Here is a 12,782-nt window from a genome sequence, read left to right on the forward strand (position 1 = left end):
AGCTACTTCGGCCTAGTAAAGCGACTTGTGAATGCCTGCCCACGGTTTGAAGTCATGAAGCGGTCCGTCTACATTGAAGGTACGCGCAGGGCCTTTGCCCGTGCGAAAGTGCACTGGGCGAAGATGGATGTCGAAAAGCTGGTGAAGGAGGGGCCACCGGAGGGCAAGGAGCATCGCCACCCCAAAAAGTATTATGACAGTGTCCTAAAGGGTGCCCGCCTTGTGGCGGAGGAATGTGCTAAGGATGTAATATTTGAATGAATGTACTCATGTGATCATGTAATTGAGAACGAGTTCATGTGCGCTATACAACGCTTGTCAATTTAAAATATTACCTTCTGTGCGGCCGTTTATAAAATCTGAGAGTTGGCCAGTCGTTGGCTTCTGCCCCCATGTGACTAGTACTGAGGTGTTCGGGGTAAATCTTAAACATCCTTTATCCAAAAAAATTTGGTCCTTTAAGGAGGTGTTTAGCGTAGCGAACAAGGCAATCGGACTATACAACTTTATCACTGTCACTTGGCCATAGAAGTCTACAATTTTAAATTTTGGCGAAGCCCCTAGTATTCGGAAGGCCGAACTTGGGGCGCTATATACGCCTAAATCGGACAAGGCCGATTCCTCGCCCAAAGCGGAAAAAATATTTAAGTATTTGAGACCTCTCGAACAGCGACCAGCTCTCGCCGCATCATGACAGTCAGTTTATGGCTTTCTCTACTTAGGTGCTCGTCCAGAAGAACCGGGACACAATCGTAGTAGTTCTTCCAGTGCTACCTTAGCCGATATAGCAGAACGTAAGGTACCAAAACATGGGAGCCGGGCAAACCCAATTATTGACACAAGACATGATTCGGAGCTGATGCATATAATGCTATAAGTTCGGGGTGCCGCACTGTCGAAAGTGTTCGTACTTTTCTTGTCGTGTTATGGGGTACACTGAAGCCCCTGGCGCACTAAACGTACCAGAATGTACGGGTGCAATTTGTCGTAAATATGCAGACAGGGAAAAAAGATGAAGAAATGCACTAATAAGCTAACGTTGTACATTGTTATTTAAATGATACGTCAAAGAGTATGTATACAAGTAGTGCAATAAGGAAAAATAGGACTATTTGACATGTCCTATCCAAGGGCAGGCTGCGTGTGGGTATGTAAAACAGGTATAGCGATCGTTATCAGAGACCACCTGGGGATTCCCTTATACGTCAAAGCTTCTTGCTTCCTTGGTGTTTCCTTCCTGTGATGGGTCCGATAATTAGGGTATCGGCGAGGGCCTTCAGAGAATAGTGTCCTGAAATGAAGAAAACGATAAAGATATACGGGTCCCGAGGCGGTTGAGCCGCATTGTGGGTCGTGCCATAGCCGTGCCTCCGCCTATGCCCATGGTATCTTGAGTGCATAATTATGTACGCGCGGCGCAAATTTCGCCGCTTGACTGGGACTAGGACGGAGGCCGAATTGCTAGGCGAGCTCTGAACGTGCCGGGCGATCCTATTGCAGGGTACTCCGGACTCGCTTGAAGGTGTCCGGGGGCTTTATCGCCGAATTGGCGGTTCGCCTCAGAAGGCTGCTTTGTACTTCTGTGATGAGGGCTGCAGTGTGCTCCTCCGTACGGAGCGAGCGTTTTGTGTTTCCATTAACTGTTATAACCCCGCGAGGTCCTGGCATTTTGAGCTTGAGGTATACATAATGCGGTACCGCATTGAATCTGGCGAATGCGGTTTGTCCGAGCAGTGCATGATAGCCACTGCGGAAGGGGACGATATCAAAGATCAACTCCTCGCTTCGGAAGTTGTCCGGAGATCTGAAGAACACTTCCAGTGTGATTGAGCCCGTGCAACAGGCCTCTACACCTGGTATGACACCTTTAAAGGTGGTTTTTGTGGGTTTGATCCTCGAGGGGTCGATACCCATTTTGCGCACTGTATCCTGATAGAGCAGGTTCAGGCTGCTGCCACCGTCCATAAGGACTCGAGTGAGGTGAAATCCATCAATGATGGGGTCAAAGACCAATGCCGCAGAACCGCCATGACGGATACTGGTAGGATGGTCCCTGCGATCGAAAGTGATCGGACAAGAAGACCATGGGTTGAACTTTGGGGCGACTGGCTCCATCGCATAGACGTCCCTTAGTGCACGCTTTGGATCCCGCTTGGGAATATGGGTTGTGTATATCATGTTCACCGTTTTCACTTGGGGAGGAAATTTCTTCTTTCCTCCTGTGTTCGGCAGCCGGGGCCCCTCCTCGTCGTCGCTATGCAGCCCCTTTTCCTTGTTTTCGGCATTCAACTTGCCGGCTGATACCTCTCCAACGTATCTATAATTTTTGATTGCTCCATGCTATATTATCTACTGTTTTGGACATTATTTGGATTTATTATCCACTTTTATATTATTTTTGGGACTAACCTATTAACCGGAGGCCTAGCCCAGAATTGCTGTTTTTTGCCTATTTTAGGTTTTCGAAGAAAAGGAATATCAAATGGAGTCCAAACGGAATGAAACCTTCGGGAACGTGATTTTCTCACCGAACATGATCCAGGAGACTTGGACCCTACATCAAGAAACAAAGGAGGAGGCCACGAGGTAGGGGGGCGCGCCCTCCACCCTCGTGGGCCCCTTGTTGCTCCACCGATGTACTCCTTCCTCCTATATATACCTACGTACCCCCAAACGATCAGATACGGAGCCAAAACACCAATTCCACCGCCGCAACTTTCTGTATCCACGAGATCCCATCTTGGGGCTTGTTCCAGAGCTCCGCCGGAGGGGCTATCCATCACGGAGGGCTTCTACATCATCACCATAGCCCCTCCGATGAAGTGTGAGTAGTTCACCTCAGACCTACGAGTCCATAGTTATTAGCTAGATGACTTCTTCTCTCTTTTTGGATCTCAATACAATGTTCTCCCCCTCTCTTGTGGAGATCTATTCGATGTAATCTTCTTTTTACGGTGTGTTTGTTGAGACCGATGAATTGTGGGTTTATGATCAAGTCTATCTATCAACAATATTTGAATCTTCTCTGAATTCTTTTATGTATGATTGGTTATCTTTGCAAGTCTCTTCGAATTATCAGTTTGGTTTGGCCTACTAGATTGATCTTTCTTGCAATGGGAGAAGTGCTTAGCTTTGGGTTCAATCTTGCTGTGTCCTTTCCCAGTGACAGTAGGGGCAGCAAGGCACGTATTGTAGTGTTTCCATCGAGGATAACAAGATGGGGTTTTCATCATATTACATGAGTTTATCCCTCTGCATCATGTCATTTTCTTAAGGCGTTACTCTGTTTTCATGAACTTATTACTCTAGATGCATGCTGGATAGCGGTCGATGAGTGGAGTAATAGTAGTAGATGCAGGTAGGAGTTGGTCTACTTGTCTCGGACGTGATGCCTATATACATGATCATACCTAGATATTCTCATAACTATGCTCAATTCTGTCAATTGCTCAACAGTAATTCATTCACCCACCGTAAAATACTTATGCTCTTGAGAGAAGCCACTAGTGAAACCTATGGCCCCCGGGTCTATATTCATCATATTAATCTTCCAATACTTAGTTATTTCCCTTGCTTTTTACTTTGCTTTTATTTTACTTTGCATCTTTATCATAAAAATACGAAAAATATTATCTTATCATATCTATCAGATCTCACTCTGGTAAGTGGCCGTGTAGGGATTGACAACCCCTTATCGCGTTGGTTGCGAGGATTTATTTGTTTTGTGCAGGTACGAGGGACTCGCGCGTAGCCTCCTACTGGATTGATACCTTGGTTCTCAAACACTGAGGGAAATACTTACGCTACTTTACTGCATCATCCCTTGCTCTTCGGGGAAAACCAACGCAGTGCTCAAGAGGTAGCAAGAAGGATTTCTGGCGCCGTTGCCGGGGAGTCTATGCAAAAGTCAAAATACCAAGTACCCATCACAATCCTTATCTCCCGCATTATATTATTTGCCATTTGCCTCTTGTTTTCCTCTCCCCCACTTCACCCTTGCCGTTTTATTCGCCCTCTCTCTCTCTCTATCCTCCCTCTCTTTCTCTATTTTGCCTCTTTTTGCCCTTTGCACTTTCTGCCATTATGTCTGAAATGGGGGAAATTATTGTCAATATGGACAATAATAATGTCATGAAAAATTCTGATGCTCCTGCTAAAGAACCCCCCATCTTACATACAAAAAAATTCCATGTTGGTAGTGGTAATATTATTGGAAAATGAGTTATTCAAGATTTCTTTACTTGTGCCGGTGCTTTACCTTCTATGGGTAGTTCTATCCTTCATAGAACTAGTAGTCTTGCGGACGCTATTGCCATGCTTGTAGTTGAACTTGAAAGACAATTCATGCACTTGCATCCTTGCATACAAAGGATTTTCCTAGAATTTTCTAATATTGAGCATTCTTCTGTTAAGCGTGCCGCTACTATCTTTTTGGCTCATGAGTTTAGATTCATAATAAGAGAATCCAAAGAAATCTTTGCGCATTATAGGGTAGACGCTTGCCGTCCTCCCATAGAGGCTATCCTTTTTGATCAAGAAGAAATAATGCGTTTTCAATCTCTAGACTATGTTGCTTTCAATGAAAATCTTAGAAAAAGGGTTCCTACCAATGTTTTAGTCGGTATAATTTCTGAGCTTAATGATGATTTGGCCATTCGAAATAATGAACTAGGATATACTCTTGAATATAGGCTCGCAAAGTTCTATCAAAAGAATGCTTACAATGATGAATTGGTTGTGCAATACGAAGGACCAAAGGAGGAACCTATACCTCCCAAGGTTGATCTTGGGGACTTTTGCCCCATTAAATTTAGCCCTTTTGATTACTTTTGCTTGCCTCAAATAAAAATTGCTGCCAAACGTAGAGAACTAGATGATTCCCCGTGCGTTGCTGCGGGAATCTCTGCTTATAAACTGAAGTAAGAAAACCTATATTTGTTTCACCATGTGGAAAATTGACCCAATTAGCAATTAATTTATTTCAACGAAGTTCTTATGAGAGCTAAATTTTAACTATCTGATTAGACGTAGAAATCAAGTAAACGCAGTAGGGAAAATGTTGTATTCATCAAGACGATATGCAATGGATCATTCATCTTCAATTTTGTAATTGGATAATGGAATATACGACGCTCATTCATCATCTACTGAACATGATTTTAGAAGTTCATTAATTTATACTTCAAGAGCACATGCCATGGAAAGAAAGAAAATATTAATGAGAGTCATGCAATGCATGCAGGTAGATTTAAAAGTCAATTAAATCTGGACTTAATTGTTCCACCGTTGCTTGTTTTCTTAAATAGAATCCACTTTAGCGTCTCATGCTTAGGTCTTGGTTGATGCCGAAAGTCCTTGTCACATGGCTCTCAACATATTGCCCTGAATACTGGACTAATGATACCAAGGCATAGCGAATGCTCCAGAACTTTACTGTGTAGCAGCATACCAAACATATAATCTACATCAAACAGAAAGAGTAGAGGTCACAGTATGTTAAGTTCTTGTTATAAATAACCCCGTTCAAATCCTCATAATGAAACTACATGAGTCAAAAGCTTGAGAAAAAATTGATCACATGCTGGCCATTAAATATCAAGCCAAACAAAGCTACAACTAAAAAGACACATTGGGAAGAGAAATAAAAAGATGGGTCACTACTGTAGTTTAGTTATTTATTCTAGTTTTCACTAACTTTATCATACGAAAGAAATGGAACACACACAGATTGCATCTATAATATTATCTAATTTGAGAAATGTAAACACTTAATGCCACCCCATTGATAAGGAATAGGAGGAATCTTAATGTAAGTAAAATAAGAATCTTGCTGACTTATCACTAGGACGTTTGTCCAGGATAGGTTATAGATTTCTTACATCGAAAGAATATGCCAAGAAAATAGACTAGATGATTCAACTAACAATTTGTACTGAACAATCGATACAGCTCAATTAAGAGAATAAGAAAACTATTTTACCTCATTCTATTTCGTTTCTTGAACTTCTTTTTCATAAATAGATTATATTTGAATGAGAATAGAGAGCAATGCGTCTATTGATATTCATCACCGCATTTTGCTAATCCCTGGAACATGAGATAATTAAGAACACAACAAACAATACTCTCCCTTGAGTGTTTTTGCTAAATCATCACATCGTTAATTATATCTGGGGAAAACTGTAAAAGTAATTGGGAGAGAATAATGATATGTTAATGCGAACTAAAAAAATCAGCAGGCCCGTCTGGTTGCAATTTGCAAGAAGGAATGGCACATCAGTGGCTGCTGCATAAAGAATGAGGATTGTACGCAAGATATGATAATATAACATGAGATAAATAGGTACAGCACAAACTGAGTCTTTACGATATACATTGACTTGTTATGAATGGTGATTGCGCACTCGCCAGAACCTACTAATCCGTGAACAACAACAAAAATCATGATGTCTACACATCTACAGGATCCAATGAAGAACAAATTAATCAATCAATCCTGATGCATAAGAAACAAACCAAGCAAGCAAGCAAGTAACTTCCCGTGCATACTATAGACAAGAATTGTCAGGTCAAAGCAAATAGCCAAGGAAAATAACTTACCAGCCATGTGATATGTCATCTTGTATCTGATGCCACTTGACATTGGAAGCGAGGCTACCGAAGGGATCAATTAAATATATATAAGATTCGAAGGAAGATGCATGTACATGTCAGAGGTCTGTCACGTTTCTGACAATGAACCCTCTATCTTGGGCCATTCAAGAGGATGGATAAAGTCCTTTTTCTGTGTCTTCCGTCCGCTAATGGCGTTCAAGAACATCTTATAGGCTGTGTCCACGGAGCTAACAGCGAAACAGGAACTCAGCAAGGTGGGACTCGAATGCAATGCATGTATGTAATGAGGGTGATGAATGCTGCTGTTTCTAGAGTATTTGTGGTTGCAATCTAGCTCAGGAGACGGGGAGAGCATTGGTCATGGCAGCCGAAGAGACCGGCGGCGATCAGAATCCCAGGAGGGAGATGAACCGTGAGAACCGTGAGCAGCTAATAACCATAAGAGTCCCATGGGCTATCTTCTCTTTTTACTAACCGGAAAAAATGACTGGGTCAGTCGTCCAACGGGCCACATACAAATATTGGCTGGGTCAGCCCACGTACAAATATTGGCTGGGTCAACCCAGGAGTAAAACTGTATGCTTTGCATAGCCCAGGAGTAAGAAATCTATATAGTCGCTGAGGTAGTGAATCCACCGATGCCAGTCCACGAAAATGACCTGTAACTGAACTGCTGCCGTGGCACATGTGATGACGTGGATAGGCTGCATGTTGAGAAAAATCATGTAGTGGGGATGAATCTCTTAGGTATATAGGATATGAAATGAGTTTTAATGATCTATCTTACTATTATGGCGATACCTAGATCTATCCTTGCTTTTTATGCCTAGCTAGGGGCGTTAAACGATAGCGCTTGTTGGGAGGCAACCAAATTTTAGTTTTATTCCGTGCTTTTTGCTCCTGTTTAGTAATAAATAATTTGTCTAGCCTCTGTTTAGGTTGCGTTTTTTTGTGTTTAATTAGTGTTTGTGCCAAGTAGAACCGTTGGGAAGACTTAGGGAAAGTCTTGATATCTTGCTGTAAAAAACAGAAACTTTAGCGCTCACGAGAACTGCGGCCAATTTTATTTGGAAAGTGCTATTTAGTTAATTATTTTTGCAGATGATTAACAGATAAATTCCTCACGTCCAGCAATTTATTTTAGAATTTTTGGGGATTCCAAATCTTGCGCTAGCTACAGATTACTACAGACTGTTCTGTTTTTGACAGATTCTGTTTTTCGTGTGTTGTTTGCTTATTTTGATGAATCTATGGCTAGTAAAATAGTTTATAAACCATAGAGAAGTTAGAATAAAGTAGATTTAACACCAATATAAATAAAGAATGAGTTCATTACAGTACCTTGAAGTGGTCTTTTGTTTTCTTTCGCTAACGAAGCTCACGAGATTTTCTACTTTGAGTTTTGTGTTGTGAAGTTTTCAAGTTTTGGGTAAAGATTTGATGGATTATGGAACAAGGAGTGGAAAGATCCTAAGCTTGGGGATGCCCATGGAACCCCCAAGATAATCTAAGGACACCTAAAAGCCAAAGCTTGGGGATGCCCCGGAAGGCATCCCCTCTTTTCGTCTACTTCTATTGATAACTTTACTTGGAGCAATATTTTTATTCACCACATGATATGTGTTTTGCTTAGAGCGTCTTGTATGATTTGAGTCTTTGCTTTTTAGTTACCACAATCATCCTTTATGTACACACCTTTTGAGAGAGCCATACATGATTTGGAATTTGTTAGAATACTCTATGTGCTTCACGTATATCTTTTTGAGTAATATAGTTTTGCTCTAGTACTTAACTTATATCTTTTAAAGCACGATGGTGGATTTGTTTTATAGAAACTATTGATCTCTCATGCTTCACTTAGATTATTTTGAGAGTCTTAAATAGCATGGTAATTTGCTTGAATAATCCTAATATGCTAGGTATTCAAGATTAGTAAAAAAATCTTATGAGTGTTTTGAATACTAAGAGAAGTTTGATGCTTGATGATTGTTTTGAGATATGGAGGTAATAATATCAAAGTCGTGCTAGTTGAGTAGTTGTGAATTTGAAGAAATGCTTGTGTTGAAGTTTGCAAGTCCCATAACATGCACGTATGGTAAACGTTATGTAACAAATTCGAAACATGAGGTGTTCTTTGATTGTCCTCCTTATGAGTGGAGGTCGGGGACGAGCGATGGTCTTTTCCTACCAATCTATCCCCTAGGAGCATGCGCGTAGTGCTTGGTTTTTGATGAATTGTAGATTTTTTTCAATAAGTATGTGAGTTCATTATGACTAATGTTGAGTCCATAGATTATATGCACTCTCGCCCTTCCATCATTTCTAGCCTCTTCGGTACCGTGCATTGCCCTTTCTCACATTGAGAGTTGGTGCAAACTTCGCCAGTGCATCCAAACCCCGTGATATGATACGCTATTTCACACATAAACCTCCTTATATCTTCCTCAAAATAGCCACTATACCTACCTATTATGGCATTTCCATAGCCATTCCGAGATATATTGCCATGCAACTTTCCACCATTCCGTTTATCATGACACATTCATCATTGCCATATTGCTTAGTATGATCATGTAGTTGAAATAGTATTTGTGGCAAAGCCACCGTTCATAATTCTTTCATACATGTCACTCTTGGTTCATTGCATATCCCGGTACACCACCGAAGGCATCCATATAGAGTCATATCTTGTTATAAGTGTCGAGTTGTAATTCTTGAGTTGTAGGTAAATAGAAGTGCGATGACCATCATTCATAGAGCATTGTCCTAAATAAAAATAAAAATAAAAATAATAATAAAAAAGGGACAATGCTACTACCTTTTTTCCACACTTGTGCTTCAAAGTAGCACCATAATCTTCATGATAGAGAGTCTTTTGTTTTGTCACTTTCATATACTAGTGGGAATTTTTCATTATAGAACTTGGCTTGTATATTCCAAAAATGGGCCTCCTCAAGTGCCCTAGGTCTTCGTGAGCAAGCAAGTTGGATGCACACCCACTTAGTTTCTTTTGTTGAGCTTTCATACATTTGTAGCTCTAGTGCATCCGTTGCATGGCAATCCCTACTCCTTGCATTAACATCAATCGATGGGCATCTCCATAGCCCATTGATTAGCCTCGTTGATGTGAGACTTTCTCCTTTTTTGTCTTCTCCACATAACCCCCATCATCATATTCTATTCCACCCATAGTGCTATATCCATGGCTCGCGCTCATATATTGCATGAAAGTTTATAGGTTTGAGATTACTAAAGTATGAAACAATTTCTTGGCTTGTAATCGGGGTTGTGCATGATGAGCGCATTCTTGTGTGACGAAAATGGAGCATGGCTAAACTATATGATTTTGTAGGGATGAACTTTCTTTGGCCATGTTATTTTGAGAGAACATAATTGCTTAGTTAGTATGCTTGAAGTATTATTATTTTTATGTCAATATGAACTTTTATCTTGAATCTTTCGGATCTGAATATTCATACCACAATTAAGAAGAAATGAAGAATTATACTAAAATTATGCCAAGTAGCACTCCACATCAAAAATTCTGTTTTTATCATTTACCTACTCGAGGACGAGCAAGAATTAAGCTTGGGGATGCTTGATACGTCTCCAACGTATCTATAATTTTTGATTGCTCCATGCTATATTATCTACTGTTTTGGACATTATTGGGCTTTATTATCCACTTTTATATTATCTTTGGGACTAACCTATTAACCAGAGGCCCAGCCCAGAATTGTTGTTTTTTGCCTATTTTAGGGTTTCGAAGAAAAGGAATATCAAACGGAGTCCAAACGGAATGAAACCTTCGGGAACATGATTTTCTCACCGAACATGATCCACGAGACTTGGACCCTACGTCAAGAAATAAAGGAGGAGGCCACGAGGTAGGGGGCGCACCTCCCCCCCAGGCGCGCCCTCCACCCTCGTGGGCCCCCTGTTGCTCCACCGACGTACTCCTTCCTCCTATATATACCTACGTACCCCCAAACGATCAGATACGGAGCCAAAACCCTAATTCCACCGCCGCAACATTTTGTATCCACGAGATCCCATCTTGGGGCCTGTTCCGGAGCTCCGCCAGAGGGGGTATCCATCACGGAGGGCTTCTACATCATCACCATAGCCCCTCCGATGAAGTGTGAGTAGTTCACCTCAGACCTACGGGTCCATAGTTATTAGCTAGATGGCTTCTTCTCTCTTTTTGGATCTCAATACAATGTTCTCCCCCTCTCTTGTGGAGATCTATTCGATGTAATCTTCTTTTTGCGGTGTGTTTGTTGAGACCGATGAATTGTGGGTTTATGACCAAGTCTTATCTATGAACAATATTTGAATCATCTATGAATTCTTTTATGTATGATTGGTTATCTTTGCAAGTCTCTTTGAATTATCATTTTGGTTTGGCCTACTAGATTGATCTTTCTTGCAATGGGAGAAGTGCTTAGCTTTGGGTTCAATCTTGCGGTGGCCTTTCCAAGTGACAGTAGGGGCAGCAAGGCACGTATTGTATTGTTGCCATCGAGGATAACAAGATGGGGTTTTCATCATATTTCATGAGTTTATCCTTCTACATCATGTCATCTTGCTTAAGGCGTTACTCTGTTTTCATGAACTTAATACTCTAGATGCATGCTGGATAGCGGTCGATGAGTGGAGTAATAGTAGTAGATGCAAGCAGGAGTCGGTCTACTTGTCTCGGACGTGATGCCTATATACATGATCATACCTAGATATTCTCGTAACTATGCTCAATTCTATCAATTGCTCAACAGTAATTCGTTCACCCATCGTAAAATACTTATGCTCTTGAGAGAAGCCACTAGTGAAACCTATGGCCACCGGGGCTATCTTCATCATATTAATCTTCCAATACTTAGTTATTTCTTTTGCTTTTTAACTTTGCTTTTATTCTACCTTGCATTTTTATCATAAAAATACCAAAAATATTATCTTATCATATCTATCAGATCTCACTCTCGTAAGAGGCCGTGTAGGGATTGACAACCCCTTATCGTGTTGGTTGCGAGGATTTTTTTTTGCAGGTACGAGGGACTCGCGCGTAGCCTCCTACTGTATTATTACTTTGGTTCTAAAAAACTGAGGGAAATACTTATGCTACTTTACTGCATCATCCCTTCCTCTTCGGGGAAAACCAACGCAGTGCTCAAGAGGTAGCACCGGCCTGTTTGAACACCCAACATTCTCTGTTTGTGTGGTTGGCTGGTTTATCAACGGTGCCGTGAATTTGACACGAGCGATCGAGTGTGCGGTCCAAATTGGACGGTCCCGTATTGCTTCTTTTGAACAGCTTTTTCCGCTGATCAGATTTAGAGCCACTGAATCCGGCGTTGACTGTCGTGTCTTCGGTGTTGTCGCCGTTGTTGCGGCGCTTGTGTCTGTTGCGATGTGGCTTGCCGTTGCTATCTTTGGCATCTGAATTGCCAGGATTTCTTGATATGTTGTTGCTGCGAGCCAGCCAGCTGTCCTCGCCTGCACAAAAGCGGGTCATGAGTGTCGTGAGGGCTGCCATGGACTTCGGCTTCTCTTGGCCGACGTGTCGGGCGAGCCACTCGTCGCGGATGTTATGCTTAAATGCCGCTAAGGCCTCGGCATCCGGACAGTCGACAATTTGGTTCTTTTTAGTTAGGAACCAAGTCTAGAATTTCATGGGTGATTCCCCGGGTTGTTGGGTTATGTGACTCAAGTCATCCGCATCCGGTGGTCGCACATAAGTGCCCTGGAAGTTGTCAAGGAGTGCGTCTTCCAAGTTCTTCCAACTGCCAATGGAGTTTGCCGGCAAGCTATTCAGCCAATGCCGAGCCGGCCCTTTGAGTTTTAGTGGGAGGTACTTGATGGCATGTAGATCGTCACCGCGGGCCATGTGGATTTGGAGGAGGAAATCTTCAATCCATACCGCGGAGTCTGTTGGACCATCGTATGATTCAATGTTCACGGGTTTAAACCCTTCTGGGAATTCGTTATCCATTACTTCGTCGGTGAATCATAGGGGGTGTGCGGCGGCTCTGTGCTAGGCTATGTCACAACGCAATTCATACGAGTCTTGTCTGTTGTATTCGGCCTGGCTAGATTTGCTCTTAGTATATCCGGCGTGATGGTCGTCGTCATGCGTTGGGGCGCGCCCCTGTGATCCGTAGATCGATCTT

This window comes from Triticum urartu, chromosome 2A (genome assembly GCF_056163025.1).
Source record: "Triticum urartu cultivar PI428250 chromosome 2A, HENAU_Tu73, whole genome shotgun sequence".
In the NCBI taxonomy this organism is placed as follows: domain Eukaryota; kingdom Viridiplantae; phylum Streptophyta; class Magnoliopsida; order Poales; family Poaceae; genus Triticum; species Triticum urartu.